We start from the raw sequence: 25,204 nt of genomic DNA on the forward strand, positions 1-25,204 counted from the left end.
CTCACAGGGACTGGCCCCCGCAGACCTGACCCGTTCACAGGCACTGGCCCCCGCAGCCCTGGCCCGCTCACAGGCACTTGCCCCCGCAGCCCTGACCCGCTCACAGGGACTGGTCCCCGCAGCCCTGACCCCCTGACAGGGACTGGTCCCCGCAGCCCTGACCCGCTCATAGGGACTGGTCCCCGCAGCCCTGGCCCGCTCACAGGCACTTGCCCCCGCAGCCCTGACCCGCTCACAGGGACTGGTCCCCGCAGCCCTGACCCGCTCACAGGGACTGGTCGCCGCAGCCCTGACCCGCTCATAGGGACTGGTCCCCGCAGCCCTGACCCGCTCACAGGTACTTGTCCCCGCAGCCCTGACCCGCTCACAGGGACTGGTCCCCGCAGCCGTGACCCGCTCACAGGGACTGGTCCCCGCAGCCCAGACCCGCTCACAGGGACTGGTCCCCGCAGCACTGACCCGCTCACAGGGGCTGGTTCCCGCAGCCCTGACACGCTCACAGGGACTGGCCCCCGCAGCCCTGACCCCCTGACAGCTATTTGCCACCGCAGCCCTCACCCGCTCACAGGGACTGGCCCCCGCAGCCATGACACGATCAGAGGCACTGTGCCCCGCAGCCCTGTCCCGCTGACATGGACTGGCCCCCGCAGCCCTGGCCCGCTCACAGGGACTGGCCCCCGCAGCCCTGGCCCGCTCACAGGGACTAGCCCCCGCAGCCCTGGCCCGCTCACTGGGACTGGCCCCCGCAGCCCTGGCCCCCTCACAGGGACTGGCCCCCGCAGCCCTGGCCCGCTCACAGGAACTGGCCCCCGCAGCCCTGGCCCGCTCACAGGGACTGGCCCCCGCAGCCCTGGCCCGCTCACAGGGACTGGCCCCCGCAGCCCTGGCCCGCTCACAGGGACTGGCCCCCGCAGACCTGGCCCGCTCACAGGGACTGGCCCCCGCAGCCATGACCCGATCACAGGGACTGGCCCCCGCAGCCCTGACCCGCTCACAGGGACTGGCCCCCGCAGCCCTGACCCGCTCACAGGGACTGGCCCCCGCAGCCCTGACCCGCTCACAGGGACTGGTCCCCGCAGCCCTGACCCGCTCACAGCGACAGGTCCCCGCAGCCCTGTCCCGCTCACAGAGACTGGTCCCCGCAGCCCTGACCCGCTCACAGGGACTGGTCCCCGCAGCACTGACCCGCTCACAGGGACTGATCCCCGCAGCCCTGACCCGCTCACAGGGACTGGCCCCCGCAGCCCTGACCCCCCTGACAGCTATTTGCCACCGCAGCCCTCACCGGCTCTCAGGTACTGGCCCCCGCAGCCATGACACGATCACAGACACTGTGCCCCGCAGCCCTGTCCCGCTGACATGGACTGGCCCCCGCAGCCCTGGCCCGCTCACAAGGACTTGCCCCCGCAGCCCAGGCCCGCTCACAGGGACTAGCCCCTGCAGCCCTGGCCCGCTCACAGGGACTGGCCCCCGCAGCCCTGGCCCGCTCACAGGGACTGGCTTCCGCAGCCCTGGCCCGCTCACAGGAACTGGCCCCCGCAGCCCTGGCCCGCTCACAGGGACTGGCCCCCGCAGCCCTGGCCCGCTCACATGGGGTGGCCCCCGCAGACCTGGCCCGCTGACAGGGACTGGCCTTCGCAGCCATGACCCGATCACAGGGACTTGCCACCGCAGCCCTGACCCGCTCACAGGGACTGACCCCCGCAGCCCTGACCCGCTCACAGTGACTGACCCCCGCAGCCCTGACCCGCTGACAGGGACTGGCCCCCGCAGCACTGACCCGCTCACAGGGACTGGTCCCCGCAGCCCTGACCCTCTGACAGGGACTGGTCCCCGCAGCCCTGACCCGCTCACAGCGACAGGTCCCCGCAGCCCTGTCCCGCTCACAGGGACTGGTCCTCGCAGCCCTGACCGGCTCACAGGGACTGGTCTCCGCAGCCCTGACCGGCTCACAGGGACTGGTACCCGCAGCCCTGACCCGCTCACAGGGACTGGTCCCCGCAGCCCTGACCCGCTCACAGGAACTGGCCCCCGCAGCCCTGACCCTCTCTCAGGGACTGGCCCCTGCAGCCCTGACCCGCTCACAGGGACTGGCCCCCGCAGCCCTGACCCGCTCACAGGGACTGGTCCCCGCAGCCCTGACCCCCTGACAGGGACTGGTCCCTGCAGCTCTGACCCGCTCACAGGCACTGGCTCCCGCATCCATGACCCTCTCACAGGGACTGGCCCCCGCAGCCCTGACCCGCTCACAGGGACTGGCCCCTGCAGCCCTGACCCGCTCACAAAGACTGGCCCCCGCAGCCCTGGCCCGCTCACAGGGACTGGCCCCCGCAGCCATGAACTGATCACAGGGACTGGCCCCCGCAGCCATGACCCGCTCACAGGGACTGGCCCCCGCAGCCCTGACCCGCTCACAGGGACTGGCCCTGGCAGCCCTGACCCGCTCACACGGACTGGCCCCCGCAGCCCTGACCCGCTCACAGGTCCTGTCCCCCGCAGCCCTGACCCGCTCACAGGGACTGTCTGCCGCAGCCCTGACCCGCTCACAGGGACTGTCCTCCGCAGCCCTGACCCGCTCACAGGGACTGTCCCCCGCAGCCCTGACCCGCTCACAGGGACTATCCCCCGCAGCCCTGACCCGCTCACAGGGACTGGCCCCCGCAGACCTGACCCGTTCACAGGCACTGGCCCCCGCAGCCCTGGCCCGCTCACAGGCACTTGCCCCCGCAGCCCTGACCCGCTCACAGGGACTGGTCCCCGCAGCCCTGACCCCCTGACAGGGACTGGTCCCCGCAGCCCTGACCCGCTCACAGGGACTGGTCCCCGCAGCCCTGACCCGCTCACAGGGACTGGTCGCCGCAGCCCTGACCCGCTCATAGGGACTGGTCCCCGCAGCCCTGACCCGCTCACAGGTACTTGTCCCCGCAGCCCTGACCCGCTCACAGGGACTGGTCCCCGCAGCCGTGACCCGCTCACAGGGACTGGTCCCCGCAGCCCAGACCCGCTCACAGGGACTGGTCCCCGCAGCACTGACCCGCTCACAGGGGCTGGTTCCCGCAGCCCTGACACGCTCACAGGGACTGGCCCCCGCAGCCCTGACCCCCTGACAGCTATTTGCCACCGCAGCCCTCACCCGCTCACAGGGACTGGCCCCCGCAGCCATGACACGATCAGAGGCACTGTGCCCCGCAGCCCTGTCCCGCTGACATGGACTGGCCCCCGCAGCCCTGGCCCGCTCACAGGGACTGGCCCCCGCAGCCCTGGCCCGCTCACAGGGACTAGCCCCCGCAGCCCTGGCCCGCTCACTGGGACTGGCCCCCGCAGCCCTGGCCCCCTCACAGGGACTGGCCCCCGCAGCCCTGGCCCGCTCACAGGAACTGGCCCCCGCAGCCCTGGCCCGCTCACAGGGACTGGCCCCCGCAGCCCTGGCCCGCTCACAGGGACTGGCCCCCGCAGCCCTGGCCCGCTCACAGGGACTGGCCCCCGCAGACCTGGCCCGCTCACAGGGACTGGCCCCCGCAGCCATGACCCGATCACAGGGACTGGCCCCCGCAGCCCTGACCCGCTCACAGGGACTGGCCCCCGCAGCCCTGACCCGCTCACAGGGACTGGCCCCCGCAGCCCTGACCCGCTCACAGGGACTGGTCCCCGCAGCCCTGACCCGCTCACAGCGACAGGTCCCCGCAGCCCTGTCCCGCTCACAGAGACTGGTCCCCGCAGCCCTGACCCGCTCACAGGGACTGGTCCCCGCAGCACTGACCCGCTCACAGGGACTGATCCCCGCAGCCCTGACCCGCTCACAGGGACTGGCCCCCGCAGCCCTGACCCCCTGACAGCTATTTGCCACCGCAGCCCTCACCGGCTCTCAGGTACTGGCCCCCGCAGCCATGACACGATCACAGACACTGTGCCCCGCAGCCCTGTCCCGCTGACATGGACTGGCCCCCGCAGCCCTGGCCCGCTCACAAGGACTTGCCCCCGCAGCCCAGGCCCGCTCACAGGGACTAGCCCCTGCAGCCCTGGCCCGCTCACAGGGACTGGCCCCCGCAGCCCTGGCCCGCTCACAGGGACTGGCTTCCGCAGCCCTGGCCCCCTCACAGGAACTGGCCCCCGCAGCCCTGGCCCGCTCACAGGGACTGGCCCCCGCAGCCCTGGCCCGCTCACATGGGGTGGCCCCCGCAGACCTGGCCCGCTGACAGGGACTGGCCTTCACAGCCATGACCCGATCACAGGGACTTGCCACCGCAGCCCTGACCCGCTCACAGGGACTGACCCCCGCAGCCCTGACCCGCTCACAGTGACTGACCCCCGCAGCCCTGACCCGCTGACAGGGACTGGCCCCCGCAGCACTGACCCGCTCACAGGGACTGGTCCCCGCAGCCCTGACCCTCTGACAGGGACTGGTCCCCGCAGCCCTGACCCGCTCACAGCGACAGGTCCCCGCAGCCCTGTCCCGCTCACAGGGACTGGTCCTCGCAGCCCTGACCGGCTCACAGGGACTGGTCTCCGCAGCCCTGACCGGCTCACAGGGACTGGTACCCGCAGCCCTGACCCGCTCATAGGGACTGGTCCCCGCAGCCCTGACCCGCTCACAGGAACTGGCCCCCGCAGCCCTGACCCTCTCTCAGGGACTGGCCCCTGCAGCCCTGACCCGCTCACAGGGACTGGCCCCCGCAGCCCTGACCCGCTCACAGGGACTGGTCCCCGCAGCCCTGACCCCCTGACAGGGACTGGTCCCTGCAGCTCTGACCCGCTCACAGGCACTGGCTCCCGCATCCATGACCCTCTCACAGGGACTGGCCCCCGCAGCCCTGACCCGCTCACAGGGACTGGCCCCTGCAGCCCTGACCCGCTCACAGGGACTGGCCCCCGCAGCCCTGACCCGCTCACAGGGACTGGTCCCCGCAGCCCTGACCCCCTGACAGGGACTGGTCCCCGCAGCCCTGACCCGCTCACAGGGACTGGTCCCCGCAGCCCTGACCCGCTCACAGGGACTGGTCGCCGCAGCCCTGACCCGCTCATAGGGACTGGTCCCCGCAGCCCTGACCCGCTCACAGGGACTGGTCCCCGCAGCCCTGACCAGCTCACAGGGACTGGTCCCCGCACCCCTGACCCGCTCACAGGGACTGGTCTCCGCAGCCCAGACCCGCTCACAGGGACTGGTCCCCGCAGCACTGACCCGCTCACAGGGGCTGGTTCCCGCAGCCCTGACCCACTCACATGGACTGGTCCCCGCAGCCCTGACCCTCTGACAGGGACTGGTCCCCGCAGCCCTGACCCGCTCACAGCGACAGGTCCCCGCAGCCCTGACCCGCTCACAGCGACAGGTCCCCGCAGCCCTGTCCCGCTCACAGGGACTGGTCCCCGCAGCCCTGACCGGCTCACAGGGACTGGTCTCCGCAGCCCTGACCGGCTCACAGGGACTGGTCCCCGCAGCCCTGACCCGCTCACAGGGATTGGTTCCCGCAGCCCTGACCCGCTCACAGGGACTGGCCCCCGCAGCCCTGACCCGCTCACAGGGACTGGCCCCCGCAGCCCTGACCCCCTGACAGCTATTTGCCACCGCAGCCCTCACCCGCTCACAGGGAATGGCCCCCGCAGCCATGACACGATCACAGGCACTGTGCCCCGCAGCCCTGTCCCGCTGACATGGACTGGCCCGCGCAGCCCTGCCCGCTCACAGGGACTGGCCCCCGCAGCCCTGGCCCGCTCACAGGGACTGGCCCCCGCAGCCCTGGCCCGCTCACAGGGACTGGCCCCCGCAGCCCTGGCCCGCTCACAGGAACTGGCCCCCGCAGCCCTGGCCCGCTCACAGGGACTGGCCCCCGCAGCACTGGCCCGCTCACAGGGACTGGCCCCCGCAGCCCTGGCCCGCTCACATGGGGTGGCCCCCGCAGACCTGGCCCGCTGACAGGGACTGTCCTTCGCAGCCATGACCCGATCACAGGGACTTGCCACCGCAGCCCTGACCCGCTCACAGGGACTGACCCCGCAGCCCTGACCCGCTCACAGGGACTGACCCCCGCAGCCCTGACCCGCTGACAGGGACTGGCCCCCGCAGCCCTGACCCGCTCACAGGGACTGGTCCCCGCAGCCCTGACCCTCTGACAGGGACTGGTCCCCGCAGCCCTGACCCGCTCACAGCGACAGGTCCCCGCAGCCCTGTCCCGCTCACAGGGACTGGTCCCCGCAGCCCTGACCGGCTCACAGGGACTGGTCTCCGCAGCCCTGACCGGCTCACAGGGACTGGTCCCCGCAGCCCTGACCCGCTCACAGGGACTGGTCCCCGCAGCCCTGACCCGCTCACAGGAACTGGCCCCCGCAGCCCTGACCCTCTCTCAGGGACTGGACCCTGCAGCCCTGACCCGCTCACAGGGACTGGCCCCCGCAGCCCTGACCCGCTCACAGGGACTGGTCCTCGCAGCCCTGACCCCCTGACAGGGACTGGTCCCTGCAGCTCTGACCCGCTCACAGGCACTGGCTCCCGCATCCATGACCCGCTCACAGGGACTGGCCCCCGCAGCCCTGACCCGCTCACAGGGACTGGCCCCTGCAGCCCTGACCCGCTCACAGGGACTGGCCCCCGCAGCCCTGACCCGCTCACAGGGACTGGTCCCCGCAGCCCTGACCCCCTGACAGGGACTGGTCCCCGCAGCCCTGACCCGCTCACAGGGACTGGTCCCCGCAGCCCTGACCCGCTCACAGGGACTGGTCGCCGCAGCCCTGACCCGCTCATAGGGACTGGTCCCCGCAGCCCTGACCCGCTCACAGGGACTGGTCCCCGCAGCCCTGACCCGCTCACATGGACTGGTCCCCGCACCCCTGACCCGCTCACAGGGACTGGTCCCCGCAGCCCAGACCCGCTCACAGGGACTGGTCCCCGCAGCACTGACCCGCTCACAGGGGCTGGTTCCCGCAGCCCTGACCCACTCACATGGACTGGTCCCCGCAGCCCTGACCCTCTGACAGGGACTGGTCCCCGCAGCCCTGACCCGCTCACAGCGACAGGTCCCCGCAGCCCTGTCCCGCTCACAGGGACTGGTCCCCGCAGCCCTGACCGGCTCACAGGGACTGGTCTCCGCAGCCCTGACCGGCTCACAGGGACTGGTCCCCGCAGCCCTGACCCGCTCACAGGGATTGGTTCCCGCAGCCCTGACCCGCTCACAGGGACTGGCCCCCGCAGCCCTGACCCGATCACAGGGACTGGCCCCCGCAGCCCTGACACCCTGACAGCTATTTGCCACCGCAGCCCTCACCCGCTCACAGGGAATGGCCCCCGCAGCCATGACACGATCACAGGCACTGTGCCCCGCAGCCCTGTCCCGCTGACATGGACTGGCCCGCGCAGCCCTGCCCGCTCACAGGGACTGGCCCCCGCAGCCCTGGCCCGCTCACAGGGACTCGCCCCCGCAGCCCTGGCCCGCTCACAGGGACTGGCCCCCGCAGCCGTGGCCCGCTCACAGGGACTGGCCCCCGCAGCCCTGGCCCGCTCACAGGGACTGGCCCCCGCAGCCATGAACTGATCACAGGGACTGGCCCCCGCAGCCATGACCCGATCACAGGGACTGGCCCCCGCAGCCCTGACCCGCTCACAGGGACTGGCGCTGGCAGCCCTGACCCGCTCACACGGACTGGCCACCGCAGCCCTGACCCGCTCACAGGGACTGTCCCCCGCAGCCCTGACCCGCTCACAGGGACTGTCCGCCGCAGCCCTGACCCGCTCACAGGGACTGTCCCCCGCAGCCCTGACCCGCTCACAGGGACTGTCCCCCGCAGCCCTGACCCGCTCACAGGGACTATCCCCCGCAGCCCTGACCCGCTCACAGGGACTGGCCCCCGCAGACCTGACCAGTTCACAGGCACTGGCCCCCGCAGGCCTGGCCCGCTCACAGGCACTGGCCCCCGCAGCCCTGACCCGCTCACAGGGACTGGTCCCCGCAGCCCTGACCCCGTGACAGGGACTGGTCCCCGCAGCCCTGACCCGCTCACAGGGACTGGTCCCCGCAGCCCTGACCCGCTCACAGGGACTGGTCACCGCAGCCCTGACCCGCTCATAGGGACTGGTCCCCGCAGCCCTGACCCGCTCACAGGGACTTGTCCCCGCAGCCCTGACCCGCTCACAGGGACTGGTCCCCGCAGCCGTGACCCGCTCACAGGGACTGGTCCCCGCAGCCCAGACCCGCTCACAGGGACTGTTCCCCGCAGCACTGACCCGCTCACAGGGGCTGGTTCCCGCAGCCCTGACCCGCTCACAGGGACTGGCCCCCGCAGCCCTTACCCCCTGACAGCTATTTGCCACCGCAGCCCTCACCCGCTCACAGGGACTGGCCCCCGCAGCCATGACACGATCTGAGGCACTGTGCCCCGCAGCCCTGTCCCGCTGACATGGACTGGCCCCCGCAGCCCTGGCCCGCTCACAGGGACTGGCCCCCGCAGCCCTGGCCCGCTCACAGGGACGAGCCCCCGCAGCCCTGGCCCGCTCACTGGGACTGGCACCCGCAGCCCTGGACCCCTCACAGGGACTGGCCCCCGCAGCCCTGGCCCGCTCACAGGAACTGGCCCCCGCAGCCCTGGCCCGCTCACAGGGACTGGCCCCCGCAGCCCTGGCCCGCTCACAGGGACTGGCCCCCGCAGCCCTGGCCCGCTCACAGGGACTGGCACCCGCAGACCTGGCCCGCTCACAGGGACTGGCCCCCGCAGCCATGACCCGATCACAGGGACTGGCCCCCGCAGCCCTGACCCGCTCACAGGGACTGGCCCCCGCAGCCCTGACCCGCTCACAGGGACTGGCCCCCGCAGCCCTGACCCGCTCACAGGGACTGGTCCCCGCAGCCCTGACCCGCTCACAGCGACAGGTCCCCGCAGCCCTGTCCAGCTCACAGGGACTGGTCCCCGCAGCCCTGACCCGCTCACAGGGACTGGTCCCCGCAGCACTGACCCGCTCACAGGGACTGATCCCCGCAGCCCTGACCCGCTCACAGGGACTGGCCCCCGCAGCCCTGACCCCCTGACAGCTATTTGCCACCGCAGCCCTCACCGGCTCACAGGTACTGGCCCCCGCAGCCATGACACGATCACAGACACTGTGCCCCGCAGCCCTGTCCCGCTGACATGGACTGGCCCCCGCAGCCCTGGCCCGCTCACAGGGACTTGCCCCCGCAGCCCAGGCCCGCTCACAGGGAGTAGCCCCTGCAGCCCTGGCCCGCTCACAGGGACTGGCCCCCGCAGCCCTGGCCCGCTCACAGGGACTTGCCCCCGCAGCCCTGGCCCGCTCACAGGAACTGGCCCCCGCAGCCCTGGCCCGCTCACAGGGACTGGCCCCCGCAGCACTGGCCCGCTCACAGGGACTGGCCCCCGCAGCCCTGGCCCGCTCACAGGGGGTGGCCCCCGCAGACCTGGCCCGCTGACAGGGACTGGCCTTCGCAGCCATGACCCGATCACAGGGACTTGCCCCCGCAGCCCTGACCTGCTCACAGGGACTGACCCCCGCAGCCCTGACCCGCTCACAGGGACTGGCCCCCGCAGCCCTGACCCGCTCACAGGGACTGGTCCCCGCAGCCCTGACCCTCTGACAGGGACTGGTCCCCGCAGCCCTGACCCGCTCACAGCGACAGGTCCCCGCAGCCCTGTCCCGCTCAAAGGGACTGGTCCCCGCAGCCCTGACCGGCTCACAGGGACTGGTCTCCGCAGCCCTGACCGGCTCACAGGGACTGGTCCCCGCAGCCCTGACCCGCTCACAGGGACTGGCCCTGGCAGCCCTGACCCGCTCACACGGACTGGCCCCCGCAGCCCTGACCCGCTCATAGGGACTGGTCCCCGCAGCCCTGGCCCGCTCACAGGGAGTGGCCCCCGCAGCCCTGGCACGCTCACAGGGACTGGCCCCCGCAGCCCTGGCCCGCTCACAGTGACTGGCCCCCGCAGCCCTGGCCCGCTCACAGGGACTGGCCCCCGCAGCCCTGGCCCGCTCACAGGGACTGGCCCCCGCAGCCCTGGCCCGCTCACAGGGACTGGCCCCCGCAGCCCTGGCCCGCTCACAGGGACTGGCCCCCGCAGCCCTGGCCCGCTCACAGGCACTGGCTCCCGCATCCATGACCCTCTCACAGGGACTGGCCCCCGCAGCCCTGACCCGCTCACAGGGACTGGCCCCTGCAGCCCTGACCCGCTCACAAAGACTGGCCCCCGCAGCCCTGGCCCGCTCACAGGGACTGGCCCCCGCAGCCATGAACTGATCACAGGGACTGGCCCCCGCAGCCATGACCCGCTCACAGGGACTGGCCCCCGCAGCCCTGACCCGCTCACAGGGACTGGCCCTGGCAGCCCTGACCCGCTCACACGGACTGGCCCCCGCAGCCCTGACCCGCTCACAGGTCCTGTCCCCCGCAGCCCTGACCCGCTCACAGGGACTGTCTGCCGCAGCCCTGACCCGCTCACAGGGACTGTCCTCCGCAGCCCTGACCCGCTCACAGGGACTGTCCCCCGCAGCCCTGACCCGCTCACAGGGACTATCCCCCGCAGCCCTGACCCGCTCACAGGGACTGGCCCCCGCAGACCTGACCCGTTCACAGGCACTGGCCCCCGCAGCCCTGGCCCGCTCACAGGCACTTGCCCCCGCAGCCCTGACCCGCTCACAGGGACTGGTCCCCGCAGCCCTGACCCCCTGACAGGGACTGGTCCCCGCAGCCCTGACCCGCTCACAGGGACTGGTCCCCGCAGCCCTGACCCGCTCACAGGGACTGGTCGCCGCAGCCCTGACCCGCTCATAGGGACTGGTCCCCGCAGCCCTGACCCGCTCACAGGTACTTGTCCCCGCAGCCCTGACCCGCTCACAGGGACTGGTCCCCGCAGCCGTGACCCGCTCACAGGGACTGGTCCCCGCAGCCCAGACCCGCTCACAGGGACTGGTCCCCGCAGCACTGACCCGCTCACAGGGGCTGGTTCCCGCAGCCCTGACACGCTCACAGGGACTGGCCCCCGCAGCCCTGACCCCCTGACAGCTATTTGCCACCGCAGCCCTCACCCGCTCACAGGGACTGGCCCCCGCAGCCATGACACGATCAGAGGCACTGTGCCCCGCAGCCCTGTCCCGCTGACATGGACTGGCCCCCGCAGCCCTGGCCCGCTCACAGGGACTGGCCCCCGCAGCCCTGGCCCGCTCACAGGGACTAGCCCCCGCAGCCCTGGCCCGCTCACTGGGACTGGCCCCCGCAGCCCTGGCCCCCTCACAGGGACTGGCCCCCGCAGCCCTGGCCCGCTCACAGGAACTGGCCCCCGCAGCCCTGGCCCGCTCACAGGGACTGGCCCCCGCAGCCCTGGCCCGCTCACAGGGACTGGCCCCCGCAGCCCTGGCCCGCTCACAGGGACTGGCCCCCGCAGACCTGGCCCGCTCACAGGGACTGGCCCCCGCAGCCATGACCCGATCACAGGGACTGGCCCCCGCAGCCCTGACCCGCTCACAGGGACTGGCCCCCGCAGCCCTGACCCGCTCACAGGGACTGGCCCCCGCAGCCCTGACCCGCTCACAGGGACTGGTCCCCGCAGCCCTGACCCGCTCACAGCGACAGGTCCCCGCAGCCCTGTCCCGCTCACAGAGACTGGTCCCCGCAGCCCTGACCCGCTCACAGGGACTGGTCCCCGCAGCACTGACCCGCTCACAGGGACTGATCCCCGCAGCCCTGACCCGCTCACAGGGACTGGCCCCCGCAGCCCTGACCCCCTGACAGCTATTTGCCACCGCAGCCCTCACCGGCTCTCAGGTACTGGCCCCCGCAGCCATGACACGATCACAGACACTGTGCCCCGCAGCCCTGTCCCGCTGACATGGACTGGCCCCCGCAGCCCTGGCCCGCTCACAAGGACTTGCCCCCGCAGCCCAGGCCCGCTCACAGGGACTAGCCCCTGCAGCCCTGGCCCGCTCACAGGGACTGGCCCCCGCAGCCCTGGCCCGCTCACAGGGACTGGCTTCCGCAGCCCTGGCCCGCTCACAGGAACTGGCCCCCGCAGCCCTGGCCCGCTCACAGGGACTGGCCCCCGCAGCCCTGGCCCGCTCACATGGGGTGGCCCCCGCAGACCTGGCCCGCTGACAGGGACTGGCCTTCACAGCCATGACCCGATCACAGGGACTTGCCACCGCAGCCCTGACCCGCTCACAGGGACTGACCCCCGCAGCCCTGACCCGCTCACAGTGACTGACCCCCGCAGCCCTGACCCGCTGACAGGGACTGGCCCCCGCAGCACTGACCCGCTCACAGGGACTGGTCCCCGCAGCCCTGACCCTCTGACAGGGACTGGTCCCCGCAGCCCTGACCCGCTCACAGCGACAGGTCCCCGCAGCCCTGTCCCGCTCACAGGGACTGGTCCTCGCAGCCCTGACCGGCTCACAGGGACTGGTCTCCGCAGCCCTGACCGGCTCACAGGGACTGGTACCCGCAGCCCTGACCCGCTCACAGGGACTGGTCCCCGCAGCCCTGACCCGCTCACAGGAACTGGCCCCCGCAGCCCTGACCCTCTCTCAGGGACTGGCCCCTGCAGCCCTGACCCGCTCACAGGGACTGGCCCCCGCAGCCCTGACCCGCTCACAGGGACTGGTCCCCGCAGCCCTGACCCCCTGACAGGGACTGGTCCCTGCAGCTCTGACCCGCTCACAGGCACTGGCTCCCGCATCCATGACCCTCTCACAGGGACTGGCCCCCGCAGCCCTGACCCGCTCACAGGGACTGGCCCCTGCAGCCCTGACCCGCTCTAGGGACTGGCCCCCGCAGCCCTGACCCGCTCACAGGGACTGGTCCCCGCAGCCCTGACCCCCTGACAGGGACTGGTCCCCGCAGCCCTGACCCGCTCACAGGGACTGGTCCCCGCAGCCCTGACCCGCTCACAGGGACTGGTCGCCGCAGCCCTGACCCGCTCATAGGGACTGGTCCCCGCAGCCCTGACCCGCTCACAGGGACTGGTCCCCGCAGCCCTGACCCGCTCACAGGGACTGGTCCCCGCACCCCTGACCCGCTCACAGGGACTGGTCCCCGCAGCCCAGACCCGCTCACAGGGACTGGTCCCCGCAGCACTGACCCGCTCACAGGGGCTGGTTCCCGCAGCCCTGACCCACTCACATGGACTGGTCCCCGCAGCCCTGACCCTCTGACAGGGACTGGTCCCCGCAGCCCTGACCCGCTCACAGCGACAGGTCCCCGCAGCCCTGACCCGCTCACAGCGACAGGTCCCCGCAGCCCTGTCCCGCTCACAGGGACTGGTCCCCGCAGCCCTGACCGGCTCACAGGGACTGGTCTCCGCAGCCCTGACCGGCTCACAGGGACTGGTCCCCGCAGCCCTGACCCGCTCACAGGGATTGGTTCCCGCAGCCCTGACCCGCTCACAGGGACTGGCCCCCGCAGCCCTGACCCGCTCACAGGGACTGGCCCCCGCAGCCCTGACCCCCTGACAGCTATTTGCCACCGCAGCCCTCACCCGCTCACAGGGAATGGCCCCCGCAGCCATGACACGATCACAGGCACTGTGCCCCGCAGCCCTGTCCCGCTGACATGGACTGGCCCGCGCAGCCCTGCCCGCTCACAGGGACTGGCCCCCGCAGCCCTGGCCCGCTCACAGGGACTGGCCCCCGCAGCCCTGGCCCGCTCACAGGGACTGGCCCCCGCAGCCCTGGCCCGCTCACAGGAACTGGCCCCCGCAGCCCTGGCCCGCTCACAGGGACTGGCCCCCGCAGCACTGGCCCGCTCACAGGGACTGGCCCCCGCAGCCCTGGCCCGCTCACATGGGGTGGCCCCCGCAGACCTGGCCCGCTGACAGGGACTGTCCTTCGCAGCCATGACCCGATCACAGGGACTTGCCACCGCAGCCCTGACCCGCTCACAGGGACTGACCCCGCAGCCCTGACCCGCTCACAGGGACTGACCCCCGCAGCCCTGACCCGCTGACAGGGACTGGCCCCCGCAGCCCTGACCCGCTCACAGGGACTGGTCCCCGCAGCCCTGACCCTCTGACAGGGACTGGTCCCCGCAGCCCTGACCCGCTCACAGCGACAGGTCCCCGCAGCCCTGTCCCGCTCACAGGGACTGGTCCCCGCAGCCCTGACCGGCTCACAGGGACTGGTCTCCGCAGCCCTGACCGGCTCACAGGGACTGGTCCCCGCAGCCCTGACCCGCTCACAGGGACTGGTCCCCGCAGCCCTGACCCGCTCACAGGAACTGGCCCCCGCAGCCCTGACCCTCTCTCAGGGACTGGACCCTGCAGCCCTGACCCGCTCACAGGGACTGGCCCCCGCAGCCCTGACCCGCTCACAGGGACTGGTCCTCGCAGCCCTGACCCCCTGACAGGGACTGGTCCCTGCAGCTCTGACCCGCTCACAGGCACTGGCTCCCGCATCCATGACCCGCTCACAGGGACTGGCCCCCGCAGCCCTGACCCGCTCACAGGGACTGGCCCCTGCAGCCCTGACCCGCTCACAGGGACTGGCCCCCGCAGCCCTGACCCGCTCACAGGGACTGGTCCCCGCAGCCCTGACCCCCTGACAGGGACTGGTCCCCGCAGCCCTGACCCGCTCACAGGGACTGGTCCCCGCAGCCCTGACCCGCTCACAGGGACTGGTCGCCGCAGCCCTGACCCGCTCATAGGGACTGGTCCCCGCAGCCCTGACCCGCTCACAGGGACTGGTCCCCGCAGCCCTGACCCGCTCACATGGACTGGTCCCCGCACCCCTGACCCGCTCACAGGGACTGGTCCCCGCAGCCCAGACCCGCTCACAGGGACTGGTCCCCGCAGCACTGACCCGCTCACAGGGGCTGGTTCCCGCAGCCCTGACCCACTCACATGGACTGGTCCCCGCAGCCCTGACCCTCTGACAGGGACTGGTCCCCGCAGCCCTGACCCGCTCACAGCGACAGGTCCCCGCAGCCCTGTCCCGCTCACAGGGACTGGTCCCCGCAGCCCTGACCGGCTCACAGGGACTGGTCTCCGCAGCCCTGACCGGCTCACAGGGACTGGTCCCCGCAGCCCTGACCCGCTCACAGGGATTGGTTCCCGCAGCCCTGACCCGCTCACAGGGACTGGCCCCCGCAGCCCTGACCCGATCACAGGGACTGGCCCCCGCAGCCCTGACACCCTGACAGCTATTTGCCACCGCAGCCCTCACCCGCTCACAGGGAATGGCCCCCGCAGCCATGACACGATCACAGGCACTGTGCCCCGCAGCCCTGTCCCGCTGACATGGACTGGCCCGCGCAGCCCTGCCCGCTCACAGGGACTGGCCCCCGCAGCCCTGGCCCGCTCACAGGGACTCGCCCCCGCAGCCCTGGCCCGCTCACAGGGACTGGCCCCCGCAGCCGTGGCCCGCTCACAGGGACTGGCCCCCGCAGCCCTGGCCCGCTCACAGGGACTGGCCCCCGCAGCCATGAACTGATCACAGGGACTGGCCCCCGCAGCCATGACCCGATCACAGGGACTGGCCCCCGCAGCCCTGACCCGCTCACAGGGACTGGCGCTGGCAGCCCTGACCCGCTCACACGGACTGGCCACCGCAGCCCTGACCCGCTCACAGGGACTGTCCCCCGCAGCCCTGACCCGCTCACAGGGACTGTCCGCCGCAGCCCTGACCCGCTCACAGGGACTGTCCCCCGCAGCCCTGACCCGCTCACAGGGACTGTCCCCCGCAGCCCTGACCCGCTCACAGGGACTATCCCCCGCAGCCCTGACCCGCTCACAGGGACTGGCCCCCGCAGACCTGACCAGTTCACAGGCACTGGCCCCCGCAGCCCTGGCCCGCTCACAGGCACTGGCCCCCGCAGCCCTGACCCGCTCACAGGGACTGGTCCCCGCAGCCCTGACCCCGTGACAGGGACTGGTCCCCGCAGCCCTGACCCGCTCACAGGGACTGGTCCCCGCAGCCCTGACCCGCTCACAGGGACTGGTCACCGCAGCCCTGACCCGCTCATAGGGACTGGTCCCCGCAGCCCTGACCCGCTCACAGGGACTTGTCCCCGCAGCCCTGACCCGCTCACAGGGACTGGTCCCCGCAGCCGTGACCCGCTCACAGGGACTGGTCCCCGCAGCCCAGACCCGCTCACAGGGACTGTTCCCCGCAGCACTGACCCGCTCACAGGGGCTGGTTCCCGCAGCCCTGACCCGCTCACAGGGACTGGCCCCCGCAGCCCTGACCCCCTGACAGCTATTTGCCACCGCAGCCCTCACCCGCTCACAGGGACTGGCCCCCGCAGCCATGACACGATCTGAGGCACTGTGCCCCGCAGCCCAGTCCCGCTGACATGGACTGGCCCCCGCAGCCCTGGCCCGCTCACAGGGACTGGCCCCCGCAGCCCTGGCCCGCTCACAGGGACGAGCCCCCGCAGCCCTGGCCCGCTCACTGGGACTGGCACCCGCAGCCCTGGCCCCCTCACAGGGACTGGCCCCCGCAGCCCTGGCCCGCTCACAGGAACTGGCCCCCGCAGCCCTGGCCCGCTCACAGGGACTGGCCCCCGCAGCCCTGGCCCGCTCACAGGGACTGGCCCCCGCAGCCCTGGCCCGCTCACAGGGACTGGCACCCGCAGACCTGGCCCGCTCACAGGGACTGGCCCCCGCAGCCATGACCCGATCACAGGGACTGGCCCCCGCAGCCCTGACCCGCTCACAGGGACTGGCCCCCGCAGCCGTGACCCGCTCACAGGGACTGGCCCCCGCAGCCCTGACCCGCTCACAGGGACTGGTCCCCGCAGCCCTGACCCGCTCACAGCGACAGGTCCCCGCAGCCCTGTCCCGCTCACAGGGACTGGTCCCCGCAGCCCTGACCCGCTCACAGGGACTGGTCCCCGCAGCACTGACCCGCTCACAGGGACTGATCCCCGCAGCCCTGACCCGCTCACAGGGACTGGCCCCCGCAGCCCTGACCCCCTGACAGCTATTTGCCACCGCAGCCCTCACCGGCTCACAGGTACTGGCCCCCGCAGCCATGACACGATCACAGACACTGTGCCCCGCAGCCCTGTCCCGCTGACATGGACTGGCCCCCGCAGCCCTGGCCCGCTCACAGGGACTTGCCCCCGCAGCCCAGGCCCGCTCACAGGGAGTAGCCCCTGCAGCCCTGGCCCGCTCACAGGGACTGGCCCCCGCAGCCCTGGCCCGCTCACAGGGACTTGCCCCCGCAGCCCTGGCCCGCTCACAGGAACTGGCCCCCGCAGCCCTGGCCCGCTCACAGGGACTGGCCCCCGCAGCACTGGCCCGCTCACAGGGACTGGCCCCCGCAGCCCTGGCCCGCTCACAGGGGGTGGCCCCCGCAGACCTGGCCCGCTGACAGGGACTGGCCTTCGCAGCCATGACCCGATCACAGGGACTTGCCCCCGCAGCCCTGACCTGCTCACAGGGACTGACCCCCGCAGCCCTGACCCGCTCACAGGGACTGGCCCCCGCAGCCCTGACCCGCTCACAGGGACTATCCCCGCAGCCCTGACCCTCTGACAGGGACTGGTCCCCGCAGCCCTGACCCGCTCACAGCGACAGGTCCCCGCAGCCCTGTCCCGCTCAAAGGGACTGGTCCCCGCAGCCCTGACCGGCTCACAGGGACTGGTCTCCGCAGCCCTGACCGGCTCACAGGGACTGGTCCCCGCAGCCCTGACCCGCTCACAGGGACTGGCCCTGGCAGCCCTGACCCGCTCACACGGACTGGCCCCCGCAGCCCTGACCCGCTCATAGGGACTGGTCCCCGCAGCCCTGGCCCGCTCACAGGGAGTGGCCCCCGCAGCCCTGGCCCGCTCACAGGGACTGGCCCCCGCAGCCCTGGCCCGCTCACAGTGACTGGCCCCCGCAGCCCTGGCCCGCTCACAGGGACTGGCCCCCGCAGCCCTGGCCCGCTCACAGGGACTGGCCCCCGCAGCCCTGGCCCGCTCACAGGGACTGGCCCCCGCAGCCCTGGCCCGCTCACAGGGACTGGCCCCCGCAGCCCTGGCCCGCTCACAGGGACTGGCCCCCGCAGCCCTGGCCCGCTCACAGGGACTGGCCCCCGCAGCCCTGGCCCGCTCAAAGGGACTGGCACCCGCAGCCCTGGCCCGCTCACAGGGACTGGCCCCCGCAGCCCTGGCCCGCTCACAGGGACTGGCCCCCGCAGCCATGAACTGATCACAGGGACTGGCCCCCGCAGCCATGACCCGATCACAGGGACTGGCCCCCGAAGCCCTGACCCGCTCACAGGGACTGGCCCTGGCAGCCCTGACCCGCTCACTGGGACTGGCCCCCGCAGCCCTTACCCTCTCACAGGGACTGGTCCCCGCAGCCCTGGCCCGCTCACAGGGACTGGCCCCCGCAGCCCTGGCCCGCTCACAGGGACTGGCCCCCGCAGCCCTGGCCCGCTCACAGGGACTGGCCCCCGCAGCCCTGGCCCGCTCACAGGGACTGGCCCCCGCAGCCCTGGCCCGCTCACAGGGACTGGCACCCGCAGCCCTGGCCCGCTCACAGGGACTGGCCCCCGCAGCCATGACCCGATCACAGGGACTGTCCCCCGCAGCCCTGACCCGCTCACAGGGACTGGTCCCCGCAGCCCTGACCCTCTGACAGGGACTGGTCCCCTCAGCCCTGACCCGCTCACAGCGACAGGTCCCCGCAGCCCTGTCCCGCTCACAGGGACTGGTCCCCGCAGCCCTGACTGGCTCACAGGGACTGGTCCCCGCAGCCCTGACCGTCTCACAGGGACTGGTCCCCGCAGCCCTGACCGTCTCACAGGGACTGGTCCCCGCAGCCCTGACCGGCTCACAGGGACTGGTCCCCGCAGCCCTGACCCGCTCACAGGGACTGGTCCCCGCAGCTCTGACCCCCTGACAGCTATTTGCCACCGCAGCCCTGACCCGCTAACAGGGACTGTCCCCCGCCGCCCTGACCCGCTCACAGGGACTTGTCCTCGCAGCCCTGACCGGCTCACAGTGACTGGTCCCCGCCGCCCTGACCCGCTCACAGGGACTTGCCCCCGCAGCCCTGACCCGCTCCCAGGGACTTGCCCCCGCAGCCCTGACCCGCTCACAGGGACTGGTCCCCGCAGCCCTGACCCCCTGACAGGGACTGTTCACCGCAGCCCTGTCCCGCTCACAGGGACTGGTCCCCGCAGCCTTGACCGGCTCACAGGGACTGGCCCCCGCAGCCCTGACCGGCTCACAGGGACTGGTCCCCGCAGACCTGACCGGCTCACAGGGACTGATCCCCGCAGCCCTGACCCGCTCACAGGGACTGGTCCCCGCAGCCCTGACCCCCTGACAGCTATTTGCGACCGCAGCCCTCACCCCCTCACAGGGACTGGCCCCCGCAGCCATGACACGATCACAGGCGCTGTCCCCCGCAGCCCTGTCCCGCTGACATGGACTGGCCCCCGCAGCCCTGTCCCGCTCACAGGGACTTTCCCCCGCAGCCCTAACCCGCTCACAGGGACTGTCCCCCGCAGCCCAGACCCGCTCACAGGGACTGTCCCCCGCAGCCCAGACCCGCTCACAGGGACTGTCCCCCGCAGCCCTGACCCGCTCACAGGGATAGTCCCCCGCAGCCCTGACCCGCTCACAGGGACTGTCCCCCGCAGCCCTGACCCGCTCACATGGACTGTCCCCCGCAGCCCTGACCTGCTCACAGGGACTGGCCCCCGCAGCCCTGACCCGCTCACAGGCACTGGCCCCCGCAGCCCTGGCCCGCGCACAGGCACTGTCCCCAACAGGCCTGGCCCGCTCACAGGCACTGGCCCCCGCAGCCCTGACCCGCTCACAGGCACTGGCCCCCGCAGCCCTGACCAGCTCACAGGGACTGGCCCCCGCAGCCATGACCCGATCACAGGGACTGGCCCCCGCAGCCCTGACCCGCTCACAGGGACTGGCCCCCGCAGCCCTGACCCTCTGACAGGGAATGGTCCCCGCAGCCCTGACCCTCTGACAGGGACTGGTCCCCGCAGCCATGACCCGCTCACAGCGACAGGTCGCCGCAGCCCTGTCCCGCTCACAGGGACTGGTCCCCGCGGCCCTGACTGGCTCACAGGGACTTGTCCCCGCAGCCCTGACCGGCTCACAGGGACTATTCCCCGCAGCCCTGACTGGCTCACAGGGACAGGTCCCCGCAGCCCTGACCCGCTCACAGGGACTGGTCCCCGCAGCCCTGACCCGCTCACAGGCACTGGACCCCGCAGCCCTGACCCGCTCACAGGGACTGGCCTCCGCAGCCCTGACCCGCTCACAGGGACTGGCCCCCGCAGCCCTGACCCACTCACTGGGACTGGTCACCGCAGCCCTGACCCCCTGACAGGGTCTGGTCCCCGCAGCCCTGACCCGCTCACAGGGACTGGTCCCCGCAGCCCTGACCCGCTCACAGGGACTGGTCCCCGCAGCCCTGACCCGCTCACAGGGTCTGGGCCCCGCAGCCCTGAACCGCTCACAGGGACTGGTCCCCGCAGCACTGACCCGCTCACAGGGACTGGTCCCCGCAGCCCTGACCCGCTCACAGGGACTGGCCCACGCAGCCCTGACCCCCTGACAGCTATTTGCCACCGCAGCCCTCACCCGCTCACAGGGACTGGCCCCTGCAGCCATGACACGATCACAGGCACTGTCCCCCGCAGCCCTGTCCCGCTGACATGGACTGGCCCCCGCAGCGCGGACCCTCTGACAGCTATTTCCCACCGCAGCCCTGACCCGCTAACAGGGACTGTCCCCCGCAGCCCTGACCCGCTCACAGCGACTGGCCCCCGCAGCCATGACCCGCTCACAGGGACTGGCCCCCGCAGCCCTGACCCGCTCACAGGGACTGGTCTCCGCAGCCCTGACCCCCTGACAGGGACTGGTCCCCGCAGCCCTGACCCGCTCACAGGGACTGGTCCCCGCAGCCCTGACCCGCTCACAGGGACTTGTCCCCGCAGCCCTGACCCGCTCACAGGGACTGGCCCCCGCAGCCCTGACCCGCTCACAGGGACTGGCCCCCGCAGCCCTGACCCGCTCACAGAGACTGGTCCCCGCAGCCCTGACCCCCTGACAGCTATTTGCCACCGCAGCCCTCACCCGCTCACAAGGACTGGCCCCCGCAGCCATGACACGATCACAGACACTGTGCATCGCAGCCCTGTCCCGCTGACATGGACTGGCCCGCGCAGCCCTGCCCGCTCACAGGGACTGGCCCCCGCAGCCCTGGCCCGCTCACAGGGACTGGCCCCCGCAGCCCTGGCCCGCTCACAGGGACTGGCCCCCGCAGCCCTGAACTGCTCACAGGGACTGGTCCCCGCAGCACTGACCCGCTCACAGGGACTGGTCCCCGCAGCCCTGACCCGCTCACAGGGACTGGCCCACGCAGCCCTGACCCCCTGTCAGCTATTTGCCACCGCAGCCCTCACCCGCTCACTGGGACTGTCCCCCGCAGCCCTGACCCGCTCACAGCGACTGGCCCCCGCAGCCATGACCCGCTCACAGGGACTGGCCCCCGCAGCCCTGACCCGCTCACAGGGACTGGTCTCCGCAGCCCTGACCCCCTGACAGGGACTGGTCCCCGCAGCCCTGACCCGCTCACAGGGACTGGTCCCCGCAGCCCTGACCCGCTCACAGGGACTGGTCCCCGCAGCCCTGACCCGCTCACAGGGACTGGCCCCCGCAGCCCTGACCCGCTCACAGGGACTGGCCTCCGCAGCCCTGACCCGCTCACAGGGACTGGTCCCCGCAGCCCTGACCCCCTGACAGCTATTTGCCACCGCAGCCCTCACCCGCTCACAGGGACTGGCCCCCGCAGCCATGACACGATCACAGACACTGTGCCCCGCAGCCCTGTCCCGCTGACATGGACTGGCCCGCGCAGCCCTGCCCACTCACAGGGACTGGCCCCCGCAGCCCTGGCCCGCTCACAGGGACTGGCCCCCGCAGCCCTGGCCCGCTCACAGGGACTGGCCCCCGCAGCCCTGGCCCGCTCACAGGGACTGGCCCCCGCAGCCCTGGCCCGCTCACAGGGACTGGCCCCCGCAGCCCTGGCCCGCTCACAGGGACTGGCCCCCGCAGCCCTGGCCCGCTCACAGGGACTGGCCCCCGCAGCCCTGGCCCGCTCACAGGGACTGGCCCCCGCAGCCCTGGCCCGCACACAGGGACTGGCCCCCGCAGCCCTGGCCCGCTCACAGGGACTGGCCCCCGCAGCCCTGGCCCGCTCACAGGGACTGGCCCCCGCAGCCATGAACTGATCACAGGGACTGGCCCCCGCAGCCATGACCCGATCACAGGGACTGGCCCCCGAAGCCCTGACCGGCTCTCAGGGACTGGCCCTGGCAGCCCTGACCCGCTCACAGGGACTGGCCCCCGCAGCCCTTGCCCTCTCACAGGGACTGGTCCCCGCAGCCCTGGCCCGCTCACAGGGACTGGCCCCCGCAGCCCTGGCCCGCTCACAGGGACTGTCCCCCGCAGCCCTGGCCCGCTCACAGGGACTGGCCCCCGCAGCCCTGGCCCGCTCACAGGGACTGGCCCCCGCAGCCCTGGCCCGCTCACAGGGACTGGCCCCCGCAGCCCTGGCCCGCTCACAGGGACTGGCCCCCGCAGCCCTGGCCCGCTCACAGGGACTGGCCCCCGCAGCCCTGGCCCGCTCACAGGGACTGGCCCCCGCAGCCCTGGCCCGCTCACAGGGACTGACCCCCGCAGCCCTGGCCCGCTCACAGCGACTGGCCCCCGCAGCCATGACCCGATCACAGGGACTGTCCACCGCAGTCCTGACCCGCTCACAGGGACTGGTCCCCGCAGCCCTGACCCTGTGACAGGGACTGGTCCCCGCAGCCCTGACCCGCTCACAGCGACAGGTCCCCGCAGCCCTGTCCCGCTCACAGGGACTGGTCCCCGTAGCCCTGACTGGCTCACAGGGACTGGTCCCCGCAGCCCTGACCGGCTCACAGGGACTGGTCCCCGCAGCCCTGACTGGCTCACAGGGACTGGTCCCCGCAGCCCTGACCCGCTCACAGGGACTGGTCCCCGCAGCTCTGACCCCCTGACAGCTATTTGCCACCGCAGCCCTGACCCGCTAACAGGGACTGTCCCCCGCCGCCCTGACCCGCTCACAGGGACTTGTCCCCGCAGCCCTGACCGGCTCACAGTGACTGGTCCCCGCCGCCCTGACCCGCTCACAGGGACTGGCCCCCACAGCCCTGACCCGCTCCCAGGGACTTGCCCCCGCAGCCCTGACCCGCTCACAGGGACTGGTCCCCGCAGCCCTGACCCCCTGACAGGGACTGGTCACCGCAGCCCTGACCCGCTCACAGGGACTGGTCCCCGCAGCCTTGACCGGCTCACAGGGACTGGCCCCCGCAGCCCTGACCGGCTCACAGGGACTGGGCCCCGCAGCCCTGACCGGCTCACAGGGACTGATCCCCGCAGCCCTGACCCGCTCACAGGGACTGGTCCCCGCAGCCCTGACCCCCTGACAGCTATTTGCGACCGCAGCCCTCACCCCCTCACAGGGACTGGCCCCCGCAGCCATGACACGATCACAGGCACTGTCCCCCGCAGCCCTGTCCCGCTGACATGGACTGGCCCCCGCAGCCCTGTCCCGCTCACAGGGACTTTCCCCCGCAGCCCTGACCCGCTCACAGGGACTGTCCCCCGCAGCCCAGACCCGCTCACAGGGACTGTCCCCCGCAGCCCAGACCCGCTCACAGGGACTGTCCCCCGCAGCCCTGACCCGCTCACAGGGACTGTCCCCCGCGGCCCTGACCCGCTCACAGGGACTGTCCCCCGCAGCCCTGACCCGCTCACAGGGACTGTCCCCCGCAGCCCTGACCCGCTCACAGGGACTGTCCCCCGCAGCCCTGACCTGCTCACAGGCACTGGCCCCCGCAGCCCTGACCCGCTCACAGGCACTGGCCCCCGCAGCCCTGACCAGCTCACAGGGACTGGCCCCCGCAGCCATGACCCGATCACAGGGACTGGCCCCCGCAGCCCTGACCCGCTCACAGGGACTGGCCCCCGCAGCCATGACCCGATCACAGGGACTGGCCCCCGCAGCCCTGACCCGCTCACAGGGACTGGCCCCCGCAGCCCTGACCCTCTGACAGGGTCTGGTCCCCGCAGCCCTGACCCTCTGACAGGGACTGGTCCCCGCAGCCATGACCCGCTCACAGCGACAGGTCGCCGCAGCCCTGTCCCGCTCACAGGGACTGGTCCCCGCGGCCCTGACTGGCTCACAGGGACTGGTCCCCGCAGCCCTGACCGGCTCACAGGGACTATTCCCCGCAGCCCTGACTGACTCACAGGGACAGGTCCCCGCAGCCCTGACCCGCTCACAGGGACTGGTCCCCGCAGCCCTGACCCGCTCACAGGCACTGGCCCCCGCAGCCCTGACCCGCTCACAGGGACTGGCCTCCGCAGCCCTGACCCGCTCACAAGGACTGGCCCCCGCAGCCCTGACCCACTCACAGGGACTGGTCACCGCAGCCCTGACCCCCTGACACGGACTGGTCCCCGCAGCCCTGACCCGCTCACAGGGACTGGTCCCCGCAGCCCTGACCCGCTCACAGGGACTGGGCCCCGCAGCCCTGAACCGCTCACAGGGACTGGTCCCCGCAGCACTGACCCGCTCACAGGGACTGGTCCCCGCAGCCCTGACCCGCTCACAGGGACTGGCCCACGCAGCCCTGACCCCCTGACAGCTATTTGCCACCGCAGCCCTCACCCGCTCACAGGGACTGGCCCCTGCAGCCATGACACGATCACAGGCACTGTCCCCCGCAGCCCTGACCCGCTGACATGAACTGGCCCCCGCAGCCCTGACCCTCTGACAGCTATTTCCCACCGCAGCCCTGACCCGCTAACAGGGACTGTCCCCCGCAGCCCTGACCCGCTCACAGCGACTGGCCCCCGCAGCCATGACCCGCTCACAGGGACTGGCCCCCGCAGCCCTGACCCGCTCACAGGGACTGGTCTCCGCAGCCCTGACCCCCTGACAGGGACTGGTCCCCGCAGCCCTGACCCGCTCACAGGGACTGGTCCCCGCAGCCCTGACCCGCTCACAGGGACTTGTCCCCGCAGCCCTGACCCGCTCACAGGGACTGGCCCCCGCAGCCCTGACCCCCTGACAGCTATTTGCCACCGCAGCCCTCACCCGCTCACAGGGACTGGCCACTGCAGCCATGACACGATCACAGGCACTGTCCCCCGCAGCCCTGTCCCGCTGACATGGACTGGCCCCCGCATCCCTGACCCCCTGACAGCTATTTGCCACCGCAGCCCTCACCCGC

Source organism: Stegostoma tigrinum, unplaced genomic scaffold (genome assembly GCF_030684315.1).
Source record: "Stegostoma tigrinum isolate sSteTig4 unplaced genomic scaffold, sSteTig4.hap1 scaffold_100, whole genome shotgun sequence".
Taxonomy (NCBI): domain Eukaryota; kingdom Metazoa; phylum Chordata; class Chondrichthyes; order Orectolobiformes; family Stegostomatidae; genus Stegostoma; species Stegostoma tigrinum.